At 44.3% G+C, this 17,303-nt stretch overlaps 1 protein-coding gene across 2 annotated transcripts in view; it reads right to left on the reverse strand.

The window, feature by feature from the left end:
- The window catches only part of LOC140387805 (semaphorin-3D-like), a 482,389-nt gene extending 467,478 nt beyond the window's left edge, over window positions 1-14,911 (reverse strand). For both annotated transcript variants that reach the window (XM_072470941.1, XM_072470940.1), the window contains exon 1: window positions 14,363-14,911. The gene's annotated coding sequence lies outside the window, so the exon portion shown is untranslated. The remainder of the gene's footprint in view (window positions 1-14,362) is intronic.
- Window positions 14,912-17,303: the final 2,392 nt, after the last annotated feature.

Genomic DNA, 17,303 nt, shown 5'->3' on the forward strand with positions numbered 1-17,303 from the left:
GGTGCGTTTCTGAAATTACACCTATTTATGGCCATTCAAGCAAAGTCTTCAAATTGAGCTCGTTTTCTTCAGTTTTTTATGTTAAAATATAATTTACTTGGAAATTGACAACAGTACACCAATAAAACTAGCAAGTGATTCATTTTAGATTTTAAAAGTAATTCTCACAGGTAGTGGATTCGATACTTGTAATAAAAATGTTTATATCTTATTGATAAACAACTCTTCAGCTGCATTAATAAAACTGAAATCAGGTTGCCATTCTTAAATCTGTGAAAGATTTTTTAAATGTAAAAGATAAACAATTATGTTCGTTGACACAGATTAATTGTGCGGATTCAAGGAATCCTTTACATTTGTGATTATGCAACGAGAATTTGCAGAAACGTGGGGTGGGGTTTCGCAGTCGATCCCACCGGCGAGACATTCCGGTCCCATTGGAGGCGACTGCGTGTGGCGGGTTCCCGGGCAGCGGGACCGGAGAGACGTGCAAAAATGATCAGAAGATCCTGCCGCAGCGAATGACGACCCACCGCACCATCGTAAGATGCAGCGTAGAGTGTGGGGGGGGGGAGACTGAAAATCCTACCCTTGAACTCTAAACTTAACAAGTATAATTCATAACTAATTTCTAGTTTGTGCCAGACCAGAAACTTTACCCCCACACGTATTTAAGAGAAAACTAAGGTATATATACATAAAACACAACAATGACACACACACGCACACACAGCTAGTGACACAATAATTTTAATGGCTTATAAGCATAATGGCTTGATTCAGGATGAAAATATTGATATTAAATCAAAATAAAAAGTAGTAGGCATAGAGACAGAAAAAGAGAGATTGAGAGCAATACCAAGGAAGAAAGCTTCAAAAAGACTTGGGAAAATAGGGAAAATTACAATAAAAATTAAGGAAATCGATATCAAACAAGAGAAGGTGTAAAGGGCTAACAGAATAAAAGAGACAAACACACTGATAGTTCTAAAAAGAATTGAAGATAGGGGCGGCACGGTGGCACAGTGGTTAGCACTGCTGCCTCACAACACCAGGGACCCGGGTTCGATTGTGGACTTGGGTGACGGCCTGTGTGGAGTCTGCACGTCCTCCCCGTGTCTGCGTGGGTTTCCTCCGGGTGCTCCGGTTTCCTCCCACAGTCCAAAGATGTGCAGGTTAGCTGGATAGGCCATGCTAAAAAATTGCCCCTTGGTATCCAAAAGTTTAGGCGAGGTTACGGAGGGAATAGGGTGGGGGCGTGGGCCTAGGTTGACGTTCTTTCCGAGGGTCGGTGCAGACTTGATGGGCTGAATGGTACCTTAACTGTCAGCATTCTAGGAACTCTATGATCAGAAAGATACAGCAAGGCAGACAAAAGCGGTAGATGTTGCAAAACACTGAGACATTTAAACAAAGGGTGAGACGATTATACTTTAGTCTATAAGCTACACTGTAGGAAGTCAATCAATCCATATATATATATTTCAAATCAAGTCAATGCATGAAAGCAAATTGTGGTTTGACTCCCTCCTGAGTCATTTATATGAAGGCCACCGTGCAAGCTTATCATTACTTTAGAAAACATCAGAAGGACAAGGAAAATGATTTACAAAAATGATTAATTGTCGTGTAGTTTTCATCAATCTAATAGAGTTCTTCCAGTATGATGGAGGTAATTTCAGTGCATGTTAACCTCTTATACCCACAACTCCCAAGGTACATAAAGGACCTTTATTGCTCTGCCTCTGTTATGCTTGAATGGCCCAGCTTACACACTGTATTAGATCTGACTGCATTTAATAGCATGTATAAGGAACAGATGTTACTAATTAAAACCAAGTTCAACAAAACAGACTAATTAATAACCGATTAACCCTTTCAGGATTCAGAGTCTCCCCAACTGTGCCGCCCCCAGTAGTTAATCAGGCCAGAGACAGAAAACACAAATGGGCAGTTTCAAATAGTTTCACAACTATGGATAAAAGTTGGCAGGCAGGGGCAGTGTGGAAGGGAATTATAACCTCAAACATAAAACTCAGGAGGTTTTTCTCACCCCATCTATCAACTGAAATACAACTTTACTCTGAATCTAGTGAGCTGTCTAAGTTTCACAATTCAAAGGGGAGTGGGAATGGTCTTGTCTTAGGGAGGTTTTAGATTGTTGAACTACAGTTGACAGTATGTGCTGTTAACTGCTATTAGAAATAAGAATTCTCTAGTTTAACTCATTTACTCTGTGGGTCTTACAAGCTGTTGCCTAATCTCCTTCCCTGACTGTTGCTTGGAATCTGATGGAGAATGACAATGGTTGTAAATATAAACAAGGATAATAATGTTATGAGACTGGGTTGGGTAAAGTCGCTTAACTGATGGTCCAATTTAAAAATGCCTTAAGCAGAATTGAGGCCCAAAGGCTAAGATATCAAAGTTCTGATGCCAAGCAGGGCCACAGAGAGTTCACTTATATCACCAATGTAACATCAATAATCTCTTCGCAAACCAAAAAACGTATTTAATAAACCTTTTTTAAATTAATCAATTCAGGAAACATGCATCATTTTTTTGCAAAGAGGATATCATGCATATAGAGATATGAAAATACTGGACAAAAGAAAGACCAAAGTTCATCTTGTTTGCTTTCTACCATCTTGGCATGATTCAACAACAATAGTTATTAATTACTGCTGAAAAAAATACATGTTGTCATCAGGACAATCGCAAGAATACCAACGTCAGGGGAAACAACAACATTATACTGTATGAGAACAGGGTGCTGATTGTTAGCAAGCAGACTCTGATTGGGAGGTGCATTCATTGGAGAATGCACCAGTTAATGGTGACTTACAGTTAACTGCCAAGCATTGTTTGAAATGTAAACCAGGCAGCTTGACTCTGATTGGTTGAAGCATTGCCCTGTAGAATGAATCAGCGAACGGCTATCACTTATTACACTTTTTCCTCTTCTTCTCTGGTTCATTCAAAATTGTGTGGACAGCCAATTTAAGATTTTCAGTTGGGTTTGCAGTTTGGTACATTTGCGTGTACAGGTAGCTACATACGTTAATATATAGGGCCCTGTTCTTTACATGCGAAAAGAACATGTATACACATTGCACCTGTTTCAGCTCATCAAAATAAGTGACAGCCATTACTGGTTCATTCCACAGGACAATGCCCAAAGATGTGCAGGTTAGTTGGATTGGCCATGCTAAATTGTCTCTTAGCATCCAAAAGGTTAGGTGGGGTTACGGGGATAGGGCGGGGAGTGGGCCCAGGTAGGGCGGTCAGTGTAGACTCGATGGGCTGAATGGCCTCCTCCTGCACTGTCGATATTCTATGGATTCTATGATTCTGGGTGCAAATGTATTTCCTCAAATCCCCATTAAATCTCCTGCCCCTTACCTTAAATGTATGACTTTTGCTTATTGACCCCTCTTCTAAGGGGAAACGTTTCTTCCTGTCTATCCTATCTGTCTACCTCAGAATTTTGTACACTTCAATCAGGTCCATCTTCGGCCTTCTTTGCTGGAAAGAAAACTACCCCAGCCTACCCAGCTCCATTCATAGCTCTCTTCACTTTGAGTATAACATTGTTCTTTCGCCTGACGGTGGTACTCTTGACACTTGACCTGATGAGTTCAAGATGAAAAACTTTGGCAAGATATATTTTTTTCAGCAATACTCAAGTTTTAAACAACCAAAGCTTTAGTTATTAACTAATCATAACAACCAATTTTTATCATTGAGTTTACAACAGACCCAGACATGAGGTAAGGTAAAATCGTAGTGACCTGCGCAGACACAATGGGCCGAAGGGTCTTTTCTGTGCTGTAGACTTCTATCAGAGTTTTAGCAACAATAGTCCAAAGTCTCCTGCTCTTCCCACTCTCTACACTCACCATATTGCATTTCACCAATTCGCATATGCTGTTCCCCAAAATATGATTTTCATTTGAATGAATCACTGCTTACCACTGTCTCCCTCGGAAACCTTCTCCAATAGATTAACCATTCGCTTACTGAGCTAACGAGGTGTTATATTTTTGTCACAATTTGCGTTGTTACTTTGTGCATTTCAAATCAAGTAAATAAAAGACTGCTACATTGCTCCAACGCTACAGCAGCAACACATGGATGCCATAGTGCCTGAATGTTCCTGTGAACCTCACCGGGCCAGTCATTATTTATGTTCACATTGTGATCCTTACAGCTGTGTTCAGCTTCCTTGCAAATGACTGCAGTCTGAATGGAGTCGGAACAGCAGCTTAAAAGCAAACTGACCCAGTGTCAATACTGACCTACAGTGGGTCCCAATGGATAGCCTTAACCCAGCATTAGTGTCTAAGACACAAAGTATGTTTTCCATCACACATATCACCCAGAATAATGCTGAGTATTGCGTAATGAAGAACATATTCGTTTAACAAACAAAAATTTGGATTGTTTATTTTTTAAAATGCCAATATTGCAGTTGCTCTGCTATCGCATGATATTATTTTTCAAAATTTATGGTTTTGTAACGATTTTGAGGCACAAGTAATTTGATCAACTTTAATTTTAACATGATGTCACATTCCACATTATTTAAGCATTATTCCAGTCCCGATAAGGAGAAATAATGCTGTTACATTTTCCTTTTGCATTGCTCGCCTGGGGATTTAAATTGTGCCAACAATTAATTGTTGTCGAGAAAGGATTGATTTCCATAGTGGATTTTGGATATTACAGTGAATTTTGGTTGATTTTTGAAAGAAAATCAGAATGGGTGATCAGCGAGGTGAGGATCTGTCAAGTTATCGCTCAGCAGCACTTCCTCTGTCCGAAATACACGTATACGTTTAGTATAGCAGAAGCTCTCTCACACTTGGAGTTCTTTTACATGGAATCCTGGATGTGTCACTGATCATCCACTGCCAACCATGTTAGCTAAGCTCCTGTAAGTGTTCTCTTTTTAACTGCAGATGTCCTGTTGAGCAGGGATGGAAGGAGCTGTCTTGAATTGGCAGACAGGCACATGATAATACTCTGGTCATTGTATGATCACTGAATGGAGTTGTTTGTGCTGTGGACAATGATTTTATTCACTTGGGGAGTACTTTGCTATTGGTACCTGTGGCCCAGGGCTTGTACGCCAGCCTCACATCCCCGCTTGCAAGAGAAAATTGAGGTTCTTCCTGCTCGACAAGCTGTTAACTAGGTCCTGATGTTAAGAAAACAAAAAATAGGGAGTTCTTTGCTGAAAATTGTCAAATTGGAGCTTGAAGAAGTTTCGGCCAGATTAATTGAGAACTATATAAAAGCTGATTTTTCTTTGCTTGCAGTCAATGTTCAGTGAGAGGTTCTGATACTCCCACATGTTCAAATTAGATTCAGATAACTTCACAGCAGAATTGCATTCCACAATGTCCATAATGTGGGCACAAAGCCAATTCATGTTGACACAAATTGGGTTAATAAAGGTTTGCACAGACGAATGTATTACACACTAATCAGTTTAATCAGATTAAGAGCCAGGACAGTTATGAAATACCTGTGCAACTTGCTCTTACTGCTAATGGGTAGCACAGTGGTTAGCACTGTTGCTTCACAGCGTCAGGGTCCCGGGTTCAATTCCCAGCTTGGGTTACTGTCTCGGTGGAGTCTGCATGCTCTCCCAGTGTCTGCGTGGGTTCCCTCCGGGTGCTCCGGTTTCCTCCCACAGTCCAAAAAGATATGCTTGTTAAGTGAATTGGACATTCTGAATTCTCCCTCTGTGTACCCTAACAGAAGTCGGAGTGTGGCAACTAGGGACTTTTCACAGTAACTTTATTGCAGTGTTAATGTAAGCCTACTTGTGACACTAATAAAGAGTATTATTATTAATGAGGTAGACGTCATCACAAGAAGTATAGAATACAAAGCCTATTAATGGTGTCGTTATAGTGGAGTGATCAAACCTCATTTGGTGAATGATATTTTATACCTATCACCTGGGTAAGAGTGTATTGGCTTTAGACATAACCCAGCAATGATACTCAGCTTGAGCTATGATAAGACAAAACCCGTGCCATATTTCTTGGATGATCTGATCGAGGTGATTACAATAATGAAACAAATCGATTGATAGCAAATGGCTCTTCCGTCTTTCCTCCCACACCTAGTGGTGTTCGAGGCAGACAAAGCACACCACCAGCTATGTCTGTTTCCATAGCTGGTGTTTCCTACAACACTATTAGCTTGTCAGCGGCAGCTGGAACTGGAGGGACTCACACTGCGCACCAAGCTTGGCTGACCAGGGGTCTCTCCCACTCCCACTGTCTGCCACAGGTGGATTGGAGGGACTTTAAAGGTTTTTAATCAACCTGTTTGGCCACGTTATGAATGAACCTTCCTTGGCCATCAGGTTGTGAAGTGGGATTTAAACCCAGAGCTTCTGTCTCAGAGCAGAGGCACTGCCCAAATGACCTCCCTTCTATTATAAAATCCAGAAAAAAACAGAATCATCTTAAAATCAAGAACAAGGGGAAAAAATATTCACGTAAAAGGCCAGGAGGATTGCACTATCCTAGAATGATATTTTTTGCAGATTCAATAGATAGTTTCTTGGGAATTAAGGTATTAAGTGATTTTAGAGTGGGAAGGGAATCTGGAATTAAAAACATAAAATATTTATCAAGGCAACAAAATGGCCTACTTCCTTTCGATGTTTCCGAGGATAACGTAGAGACGTAGAAATCTGGTAAGAGTATAAAGTCCCTACGCTCATTCATTAAAACACATATGTATTACCTTACCTGATTGAGTGACCAATCTTTGTCACATCACTGGAATGCTCAGTGGAATGGAATCAGAGTGCTGGTTATCCTTACTGATGAAGACAAGAAGAACTTACAAGCTATGAATTCTGCTAATGACAATCTACTTACTAAAATCAGAAAAGCAAAAACATTCTCCGTGAGGCAGAGCTAAAAAGCTGTATTGGAGGGAAGAGGCACGGGGCAAAAGGTTTTGTGTTCCCAGAAGTTCCCAACATCAACACGTGTCTGTCAGCCACTCTCCTGCATTGTGAGCTGTATTTCGCCTTGTCAGCTTTTATGGTGTTTTCCCTGTGCTGAGGCCAGGTGGAATCTGAATTTAATTGCTCTGGGGAGTTGTTTAACTTCAGTAAGGGAGAAATCACACGGGGAGTGCATTTTGCACCATGACACTCTTAACTTAGGTAATTGAATAGGAACAGTGCAATTGTTGGCAAACAACCAGAAATAAAAAGTGCAACTTAATGTTGAAATGGTGAAAATGTAACTTCCAAAAACAATAACAAAAATTAGCTTTTCAAGATCACAAAAAAGTGTTTTCAACTTAGCATAGGATGCAGAATTAAAACAACCCAGATGTAATCAACAAAGCAGTCATCTCGAAATCAAAAAGTTTACCCAATAAGTTATCAGGGACCTGTCTTATCACCGAATGCCGGGTCTTACTGAGGAGCTCCACCCAACAGTGAGCCTCTTTCAGATGGTAATGAACACACGGGTCAGAATGTTATGTTGCTCAGGCAAGTGTGCACCTGACCCAGGAGCATGTGAAATTGCACAAGAAGACATTGAACACATGTCCCGCCATCATCCCACATTCACGCAATATTTCGGCCAGTGGGCGCACATGAGAGTCAGACGTGCGTCGTCGAGAGTCCAGTAGATAATTTAGCCCAGTAAAGGGCCAATTGAAAATAATTTTACCTGGCCCATCTGCTTTGATGGTTGGCGGGCGGCCTTCACGTTTTAGCTGTAAGCTCAATCCAGGGCGTGATTAAATGTCAGGGCTGAAATAAAATTTTAAACGGTCTCTTGGGACTGACGTTTAATAATATCAACCACAAGTAGGCTTACATTAACACTGCAATGAAGTTACTGTGAAAATCCCCTAGTTGCCACATTCCGACTGTTGCTAACTTTTGGTTGGCTCTTAAATGTTGCCCGTTGTATCTTTACTTAATTTGCTCTGTTTCTATAACCTTTGCTCTCGAGTCGCCAGGTATCTTTATGATACCGCCACGAGGTTCAAGTTCAAGTACTGATCAATAACTCAATACACCAGTTAGTAAGTTTCAAATCAAAACACATTTATTATACACAGTAATCACTATTCTTGCATAAAACTCTACTTACTAGACTATCTCTAACACTATGGGCCTATACTTAGCTTCGGACTGGCCCACCAGGTCAGGGGAACAAATGGCCTTTCGTTCGGGTTCTGAGTCTGCGGGATTCGAAGCTGGTACGGACTAGTAACTAGGAGCGCCTATCTCGTAGCGAGCATTGGCTGGAGACTTACTTGGTTGGTGCAGCAACTTGGGCAGTTCACTGTCAAGGGTTGGTTCGAGCTGCTGAGTGACCCAGCCAAGAAGGACGATTTGAACTTGGGGACTCTATTTTATAATCCCAAATGATTGGACTGCGTTCTGATCACTTGGATCGATTTCTCCAATACTGGAGCTGTTCCCTGATCGCTGGGCGGTCCCTAGGTGTCCGTTGGCCTTCCTTTGTCTTGGCTCCTGCTGGCGCCGAGGTGTCTGGCTTGGCCTTGTTTACCTTAACTGTTTCCAATTGTCCCCGGAGATCGCTCATTAATATGCAGATGGCTGTTAGTTTCAGTGCTGTCTGGGTTTCTGTAAGTTCTGATATACAGGAAACTTTGCACCTGCTTGTTTTGCCTGTGTTGACTGAATTTCCCTGCAGTCTTTGCGGGTCACCATTTTAAAGTCGGGAAGTGGTCAACCCAGGTGCTACGACGCCTGTTTGGGTCACAGACGGAGAATTCAGAATATCCAATTCACCCAACAGCACGTCTTTCAGGACTTGTGGGAGGAAACTGGAGCACCCGGAGGAAACCCACGCAGACACGGGGAGAACGTGCAGACTCCACACAGACAATGACCCAAGCCGGGAATCGAACCTGGGCCCCTGGAGCTGTGAAGTGCTAACCACTGTGCTACCGTGCCGCCCGTGGTTTGTATAGTTTTTCCATTGCAATTTATTTTGCACAGGTCTGAAACTCATTGAGACAGCTCCGTAGTGGTTGCCCCCTGCAGGGAGTCCATTCGGGGTGGCAGTCTGCTCCCTCCCTTTTCTTGGAAGCCGCCCTCCCTGGCAGCACTGAGTCTTTCCCGGCATGCTTTAAATGCTGGCTGCCTGTTAATAGGCCAGCCAGCAGGAAATTACATTCCAGGGTCAATCACAGCTGGAAGCGGGTTTTAAGCCCATTCTGCGTGTGCCCGATGGGCAAAATGTTCAGGCCATTACGCATTTCCAGAATTTTCCGTTTAAATAAACATTTCTCACAATAGAAGTTTTTCTTTTCTTCTCAAAAAGTGTCTGAAACATGAGGAGATTCAATTTCTTTTATTTTCTTCATTCATTTTCAGACTCTCCCGTTCTCAAACCGGACTCCAGCACACCGTGATTTGATGCTTGGCATAAGTCATTGATATTCCTGAGTCAATCACCAGGGGCTCGCAAGGGTGTCCAAAGGCAGCTTGCTCTCTGTTCTACTCTCTCTGCTGGGGTGCCGGGGAGCTCAGGCAGTGATTGTCTAATGGTCTGGAATGATGCATTCTGGACCATGACACTCTGCCTCTGAATCAGAAGCTCTGGGCTCAAGTACCTCTCCAAAGCATTGTGCAAATAATCTATGCTGACACACCTATGTGCTTCAATTTCAAAGGTGTTAAACAGAAGCCCTGTCTGTACATTTATGTTGATGTAATGGATCGCTGTTGTACTTTCCAATCTTTATTCCTCAAAGGACTAAAAAATAGATTTCTCGGTCATCATATTACCATTGATGGAGCTTTGCTGTCTATAGGTTGGCTGCTGCGTCTCCTGCAGTATCTCAGAAGGTTGTTGGCTGTAGGATGCTGTAGGACAATCTGGGCTTGTAAAAACCCTACACAAGTGCAAGGGTTTTATTTCTCTCCTTTCCCAGTGTCTGCGCTGACCGTATGACTTAACTCAGTTATTGTTTAATGCTCTGGAGTGACTCACCTTCTGCGTCACTCCAATTTCTCAGTTACTGGTAACTGATGGCTACCAGGTGATGACTCACAAGATTAAAACAGTTTCCATTTTTTTTAACTGCCTTCAACTCAAGGACAATCCCATTTTAAGACATGTTGCAAAATCAATTTCAATGTAATTTCTCTGTCCTGAGAGATAGTTTCAGATACAAATTAAGTTTTCAGTGACATTTCACTGACACAACTGATTCAAGCTTACATTCTTAAAAGGCACACATGATTGTTAACATATTCCCATTATATTGAACGCTGAATCCATCAGTAAATAAAATGACTAAACTTGTCCTAAACATAGCCAACTTTTCACTGTGTTATTCTTGGGGTTTCCTGAGGAAAGACAGATTGCTGATATGTGACATGACCACAGTTCCCACCTCATTTTCTGATAACAGGCACTCAAATGAGCCAGCGTCCACATATAGTTCATCTTACTGCCTGTGTCCTTTCCAGTTCGAACAACCAGAGAGGCAGTCAGCGGGCATCTGGTGGTTTTGAGATGTTAAGTGCCTTATTTGTCAAACCAGTGCTAGAACGATGATCAATGAGGTAGTCGGTGGCACTTGTAAACCTAAATCAGGCTGACCCAAGTGACCAGAGCCCAGTAATATAGGTGGGCTCAGATGAGTTCCACAATGCATGTTGGCATAGGTAAACCAATATTTCAGAGAACTACATTTTTCAATTTAGATTTTGGTGTAACCTGGCTGATTAATGGATAATAGTGCACACATTATAGAAACATCAAAAAGAGGAGCAGGAGTAGGACATTCGGCCCTTCGGGCCTAATCCACCATTCATATGGGGCTGGTTTAGCACACTGGGCTAAATCACTGGCAAACCAAGGCAGGCCAGCAGCACGGTTCAATTCCCGTACCAGCCTCCCCGAACAGGCGCCGGAATGTGGCGACTAGGGGCTTTTCACAGTGACTTCATTTGGAGCCTACTTGTGACAATAAGCGATTTTCATTTCATTGTAATCATGGCTGATCTTCTATCTCAACTCCATACTCTCACAATCTCCACATTCCCCTTGATACCTTTAGAGTCTAAAAATCTAACTATTTCCTTCTTAAATATATTCAGTGACTCGGCCTCCACGGCTTCTGAGGGAGAGAACTCCACAGGTTCACCAGCCTCTGAGTGAAGAGGTTTCTCCTCCTCTCAGTCCTTCATGGCCCGCCCTGTATCCTGACACTATGAGCCCTTGATAAAAGCAAATTACTGCGGATGCTGGAATCTGAAACGAAAGAGAAAATGCTGGAAAATCTCAGCAAGTCTGGCAGCATCTGTTGGGAGAGAAAAGAGCTAATGTTTCGAGTCCGATGACTCTTTGTCAAAGCTTTGACAAAGAGTCATTGGACTCGAAACGTGAGCTCTTTTCTCTCCCTACAGATGCTGCCAGACATGCTGAGATTTACCAGCATTTTCTCTTTCATTCCACTGTGAGCCCTTGTTCTCGACCCTCCAGCCAGAGGAAACAACATCCCTGAATCCAGTCTAACCAGACATGTCAGAATGTTATACATTTCAGTTAAATCGCCTTTCATTCTTCTAATTTCCAGTGAATATCGGCCCAGCCGACCCAATCTTTCTCCAGATGACAATCCTGCCTGCCCAGGATATAAATGTGTATTGTCTATAATCAACATGGAAATAGGAGCAGGCGGTGGCTGTTCTTTTGCTACATTGTCAGGATCCCTAATGTATGATGACTGAATCGACCAAGTTCAGTTACAGTGTAGTATTCTTATCATACCTGGGACACATCCGCCATGATTCCTTGCATTTTTGTTGGATCAGGCGTAAGGAATTCAGCTCCTTGAGTCTGTTGGGCTTTTCGACGAGATCAAGGCTGATCTGTGACCAAACCCCATATACTTGCCTTTGCTCCATATCCCTTACAGGTATAGATTTAAGACCAGGAAGAGATCAGCCATGATCCGTTTGAATGGCAGAGCAGGCTTTTTGCTTCCAGTTCAATAGTTTGGCCAGACAGGTATGCAACACTTTGTATTATTGCAAAGTCAGAACTGTACCAAATGGTGCAAAAGCTGCAGTGAGACCAGGTGATCAACAAATCAAGAATACTTGTACAGAAAGGCCAAAGTGAATTGGAGCCATTTCAAGGACAGTATCCCCAGTCAAAGATTACTTTCAATATAGCACATTATGTGTTATAGTGCTCCAACTGCTTGCTTTCTGTACAACACTCCACATTTCAATCTACTGAATGCACCAGAAACAGCATAAATCTGCACAAATTTTCCCTTTGCCTTTCAAATGCTCTAATAATGTCCATGAGTTCACCAATAATAATCACATGAAAGAGCTTTCATTTACCTCACCAAGGACTCTCAAACAGTGACATATACTCCTGACACTTAACAGTGCGCAAAGTTCTCAAAAACCTTTCATTTTCCTCCGACAGGTTACCCAAAATATCGCCCAGTGATAACGATTGAGTGATAATTTACAGATGTCCTTTTGTTTTTCTATCAAAATATGTTATCACGCTGCTGCCTAAAAATCATTGTTTATTTGAGATTTATAAATTTGTAAATGTAAGTTGAGATGCTTTCCTCCTCTCCATTCAAGTTTAATTTCAGAAACATCACATTTTAATGAGATTTCAAATCCTGAGGAATTGTTATGGAGACAAGAAGCGAAACTTGAACTCTAAATTTCAGTGGACCTGTCGACATTTAACAAGTTAGACTTCAGATTTTAAGATCAATTTATGAAATAATGCTGCATTAAATTACACGTGATATTTGTTTCCTGTTAGTTAAGCAGCAGAAGGAATGATTTACTTTTCTACTGAATGTGTTTGAAAGATTTCAACCCTAAATCGCTCCAGAACAGTAAAACACATCAAAGCGAATAAAAACTCCTTTGGAAAGGAGACGTTGAATAGCCCAATATGGTTTACTATCTGTATCTAGAAAAATGTCAGTGCATTAACATATCAGCACACAATCTAATCCAACAGACCTGTCACTATGAGATCAGATATTTGGACAAGTCACGATATCGTCCTACACTATTTAACTTATATCCTATTTAACTTAAAGAGAAAATGCTGGAAATCTCAGCAGGTCTGTGTGTGCGTGGGTTTCCTCTGGATGCTCCGGTTTCCTCACACGGTCCAAAGATGTGTAGATTTGGTGGATTGACCATGTTAAATTGCCCTTAGTGTCCAAAGGGGTTGGGTGGGGTTGCTAGGTTACGGGGAGAGGGTGGAGGTGTGGGCTTGGGTGGGGTGCTCTTTCCAAGGGGCAGTGCAGACTCAATGGGCCTAATGGCCTCCTTCTGCACTGTAAATTCTATGTCTATGTCTATCTCTGGCATTATCTGTCGGGAGAGAAGAGCTAATGTTTCGAGTCCAGGTGACCCTTTGCCAAAGGGTCTCCTCTCACTTCCTGGATTAACCACTGTGTAAAGTGGCAAATCCAGATGCCCATTTGATTTCCCGAGTTTCTCCATTTCCTGTCCTGAAGGTGGGACCTTACATTTCGACAGGTGATCACAGCCTACCTTCCCCAGTCTCTGATACAACCCTGGAAGCCTAATGCCATTTGGGCTATTCAACCAAACTTGACCATTGCAGATGAGGATGATCAGAACTCCACGAACCTGGAATTCTAACCGGAGCCACTGGGTGATATTTTCAAGTGGAAATCACCCTCTTAAAAAAAAAAATCCCGAGACACCCAACCTTGACACAGGTCAACTCCATTCACATAAGACCATGTCTAGGAGCACGTTAACCTCCAGTCTTCGAGCCCCACTACACGGTGGGTGTATCTGTCGAGCTGGAAGAGGATGTACATCCACTAAAAGTTTAGTTTTCCCACTCCTGAATTTCCCTTCACTGAAAGACTTCATGGAATGATAGGACTTCAGCAGGCTGCAGTCAAATAGTTCACATTTTTCTCTGCATTAACATTTGCACTAAGTTACATCCACCTCACAACAGGTACTTTATAGTAATTTTGTAAAAAGAAACAAGCTTGAAATTATGTTTTTAACAAACGGGTAACACATATTTCAGTGACCAAACACCCAACATCGAATGTTTGCATCGAAGAATATTGTTTTAGTCCAGGAACCGACTGCAAAGACTTCAGTTACAAGCAAAACCTGAGCATTATCGTATTGTGAATGTGTTACATTAGACATAAGAAAGTACAATTGCTTAATTATTAGCGGGTGGTAAGTTGAATCGCATTCTATTGACAGATCCGGGCAGAGTCGCGATTGTTCGAGTCAACGTTAATCGAGTGTGTGGTAAAATGACTGAAGCATTACCTCTGTGTGCAGGACGGTGAGTTGATGAGGCGAATGGAAGAAGCTCCGTCCAGAGTGAAGAGGCTGCGATGTGTGTCTGGCTGAGGTCCTGGCTCGGCTTCCGAGGCTTGGAGCCAACAGGCAACCCAAGTGTCAAATGCAACTTCACCTTGTGCAAAAGGCAGCTGAATGGAGGGGGCTGCGCCCAGCTGGCAGGAGGGAAGAAACCCTCCCCTTCACCCCCAGAAACAAATCACTGCCACTCTACACGGAGCACAGAATCAGGGGGCGATCAGTCAGCCTGGGGACTGGCACAGTTAGTCTGTTAACTCAGAACCTGGGCAGAGCCAGTTTATTCCCCCTGCTCGTCTGTTTTAAATTGCCCTGACGTGCAGTCTCCCAGCTTGAGTGTTTATTCCTTCATTCTTTCATTCATTTTTATCCCCTCCCCCTGTCTGTCAGCATGAGACAATTACAGTTGTGTAATGCAGGGCGGGGGAATCAGCAAGGCAGAGGCAGGAGCAGAGATCACAGCGCTGGACTGGAGTGTCACAGCAGCTCTGCACTTTCTGACCACACTGTCAGCACTGTGAGAGCTCCCTCAGCTCAAACACAGGGGGCGGGGAAAGGGGGAATAAACCTTTTCCAAAAACACATCCCCAGAATCAACTTCATCCGAGAAAACAGAAACTTCTTTCCCTGCTCATTAAGGATTCCAGCAAAAGGTTCCACAGTTTGGGAGGACGACGGGAGTCAAACTGTGCTGGAGAATGCCAGAAAATACCAATATAATTTTCCAAAGCTAATTATATCTGGTATGGAATATGATGGTCTCTATCGTTGAAGACACCTCTCTAGATCACTAATACATCAAAGGCAGTCTGGACAGGCTAATCCAAGCTTTCTCATCTCTCTTCCATCCCGTTAGTTTCACAACTTCAAAAATGTTTTCAATGTCACAAAGTTTAATGTCAAAGTATTCTCCTGCATTGCAATGGGGGGATTATTTGAAGCGAGTGTTTGCCAGCTGGGAGATTGTGGGTGTTATTGCTATTTGAAGGTGCATGGCTTTCCCAAAAGAGACCCGGCCATGGACCCTGTCACCTGCTAAAAGGCCAGGGCAGGAAGCTTTTTGATTCAATCTACTTCACTGCTCGAATAGTCTCTGAAGAATTGGCAAAGATTTATTTTGCCAAACACTTTCATGTGGGGTCAATGCCCTTTGGTTACATAAATCTTGAAGGTTTGGACTTGGAAAAAAATGTCTCGAGGTGATGCAGGTGAAGCAGACATGAATTTTCTTTAGTAGCCCGCCCCCCAGCCAACATTACAAACAGGAAAGTTGCTGAGGAAGCTCTGTGTATCTGTGCATGGGCACAGGTGTGGAAACTATGCTTTGTGTTATTTTCATTTTAGCGCATTTATGTGAAATTCCTCAGCCCGTTGTTGTAATGCAGACTTTTTAAATACAGAGATTCGTTTTAAACCGTTTCTGAAATATCAGACCGAGCAATTTAATTGAAATGAAAAATGAAATGAAATGAAAATCGCTTATTGTCACAAGTAGGCTTCAATGAAGTTACTGTGAAAAACCCCTAGTCGCCACATTCCGGCACCTGTTCGGGGAGACTAGTACGGGAATTGAACCGTGCTGCTGGCCTGTCTTGGTCTGCTTTCAAAGCCAGCGATTTAGCCCAGTGTTGTGCTCATTAATATGAACCCAGGGGATAAACATGTTAATGAGAATGTCACTTTGATCTGCCTGCGTGCTCTTCTCACTGGGATTATTTCCTGTGTCTGAATTTGTCAGAATGGTCATTGTATCTGTTGAGGAGCTGCACTTTGCAAAAAGTGGAGCAGTTTTCTCAATGTTGTAACACCTCACTGAATCAGAGCCCGGAGATGTCAAACATGCTCCTGGCAGCTCCGGCTGATTTACAGCCTGGGGCCAGGCCGGAGAAACCCCGCCACCGGCACGAAACGCCCCTGCAGCCCTGCGCCATGTTGTGTCGGCGCCGGCGCAGAGGAGGGAGCCACTGCAGATGCGCGGACCCCGCGGCGCCCAGTTGACGCCGGGATAAGCAGCTGGAGCGGCGAGGGCCCCAGCGCCGTGCTGGCCCCCTGGAGGGGCCGGAGTTGCTGATCCTGAGGCCGTGTTGACGCCGTTGAGAAACGCGACGGCGTTTCCGACAGAGTCAACACTTAGCCTCAGGATCACAGAATCCCGCCCCCGATCTCTCCAGGGAATGATCCTCCTCCCAGATCTGATTCAGGAGAACCCGGATTGCTCCATCCTCCCCACTCAGCCCATACCCACCCCGCTACCCCCGCTCCCCACCCCGCTCCGCCCGCTCCCCACCCCGCTCAGGCACCTCCCATCCCCCTCCCCACCCCGCTCCGCCCGCTCCCCACCCCGCTCCGCCCGCTCCCCACCCCGCTACCCCCGCTCCCCACCCCGCTACCCCCGCTCCCCACCCCGCTCCCCACCCCGCTCCCCACCCCGCTACCCCCGCTCCCCACCCCGCTCAGCACACCTCCCATCCTCGCTCAGCCCCCTCCCCGCCCCGCTCCCCACCCCGCTCAGCACACCTCCCATCCCCGCTCAGCCCCCTCCCCGCCCCGCTCCCCACCCCGCTCAGCACACCTCCCATCCCCCTCTCCACCCCGCTCAGCCCCCTCCCCGCCCCGCTCCCCACCCCGCTCAGCACACCTCCCATCCCCCTCCCCACCCCGCTCAGCCACCTCCCGTCCCCCTCTCCACCCCGCTCAGCCCCTCCCCACACTGCTCAGCCCCCTCCCCACCCCGCTCCCCCCGCTCCCCACCCCGCTCCGCCCGCTCCCCACCCCGCTCAGCACACCTCCCATCCCCCTCTCCACCCCGCTCAGCCCCCTCCACGCCCCGATCCCCACCCCGCTCAGCACACCTCCCATCCCCCTTTCCACCCCGCTCAGTCCCCTCCCC

This window comes from Scyliorhinus torazame, chromosome 13 (assembly GCF_047496885.1).
Source record: "Scyliorhinus torazame isolate Kashiwa2021f chromosome 13, sScyTor2.1, whole genome shotgun sequence".
Lineage (NCBI taxonomy): Eukaryota > Metazoa > Chordata > Chondrichthyes > Carcharhiniformes > Scyliorhinidae > Scyliorhinus > Scyliorhinus torazame.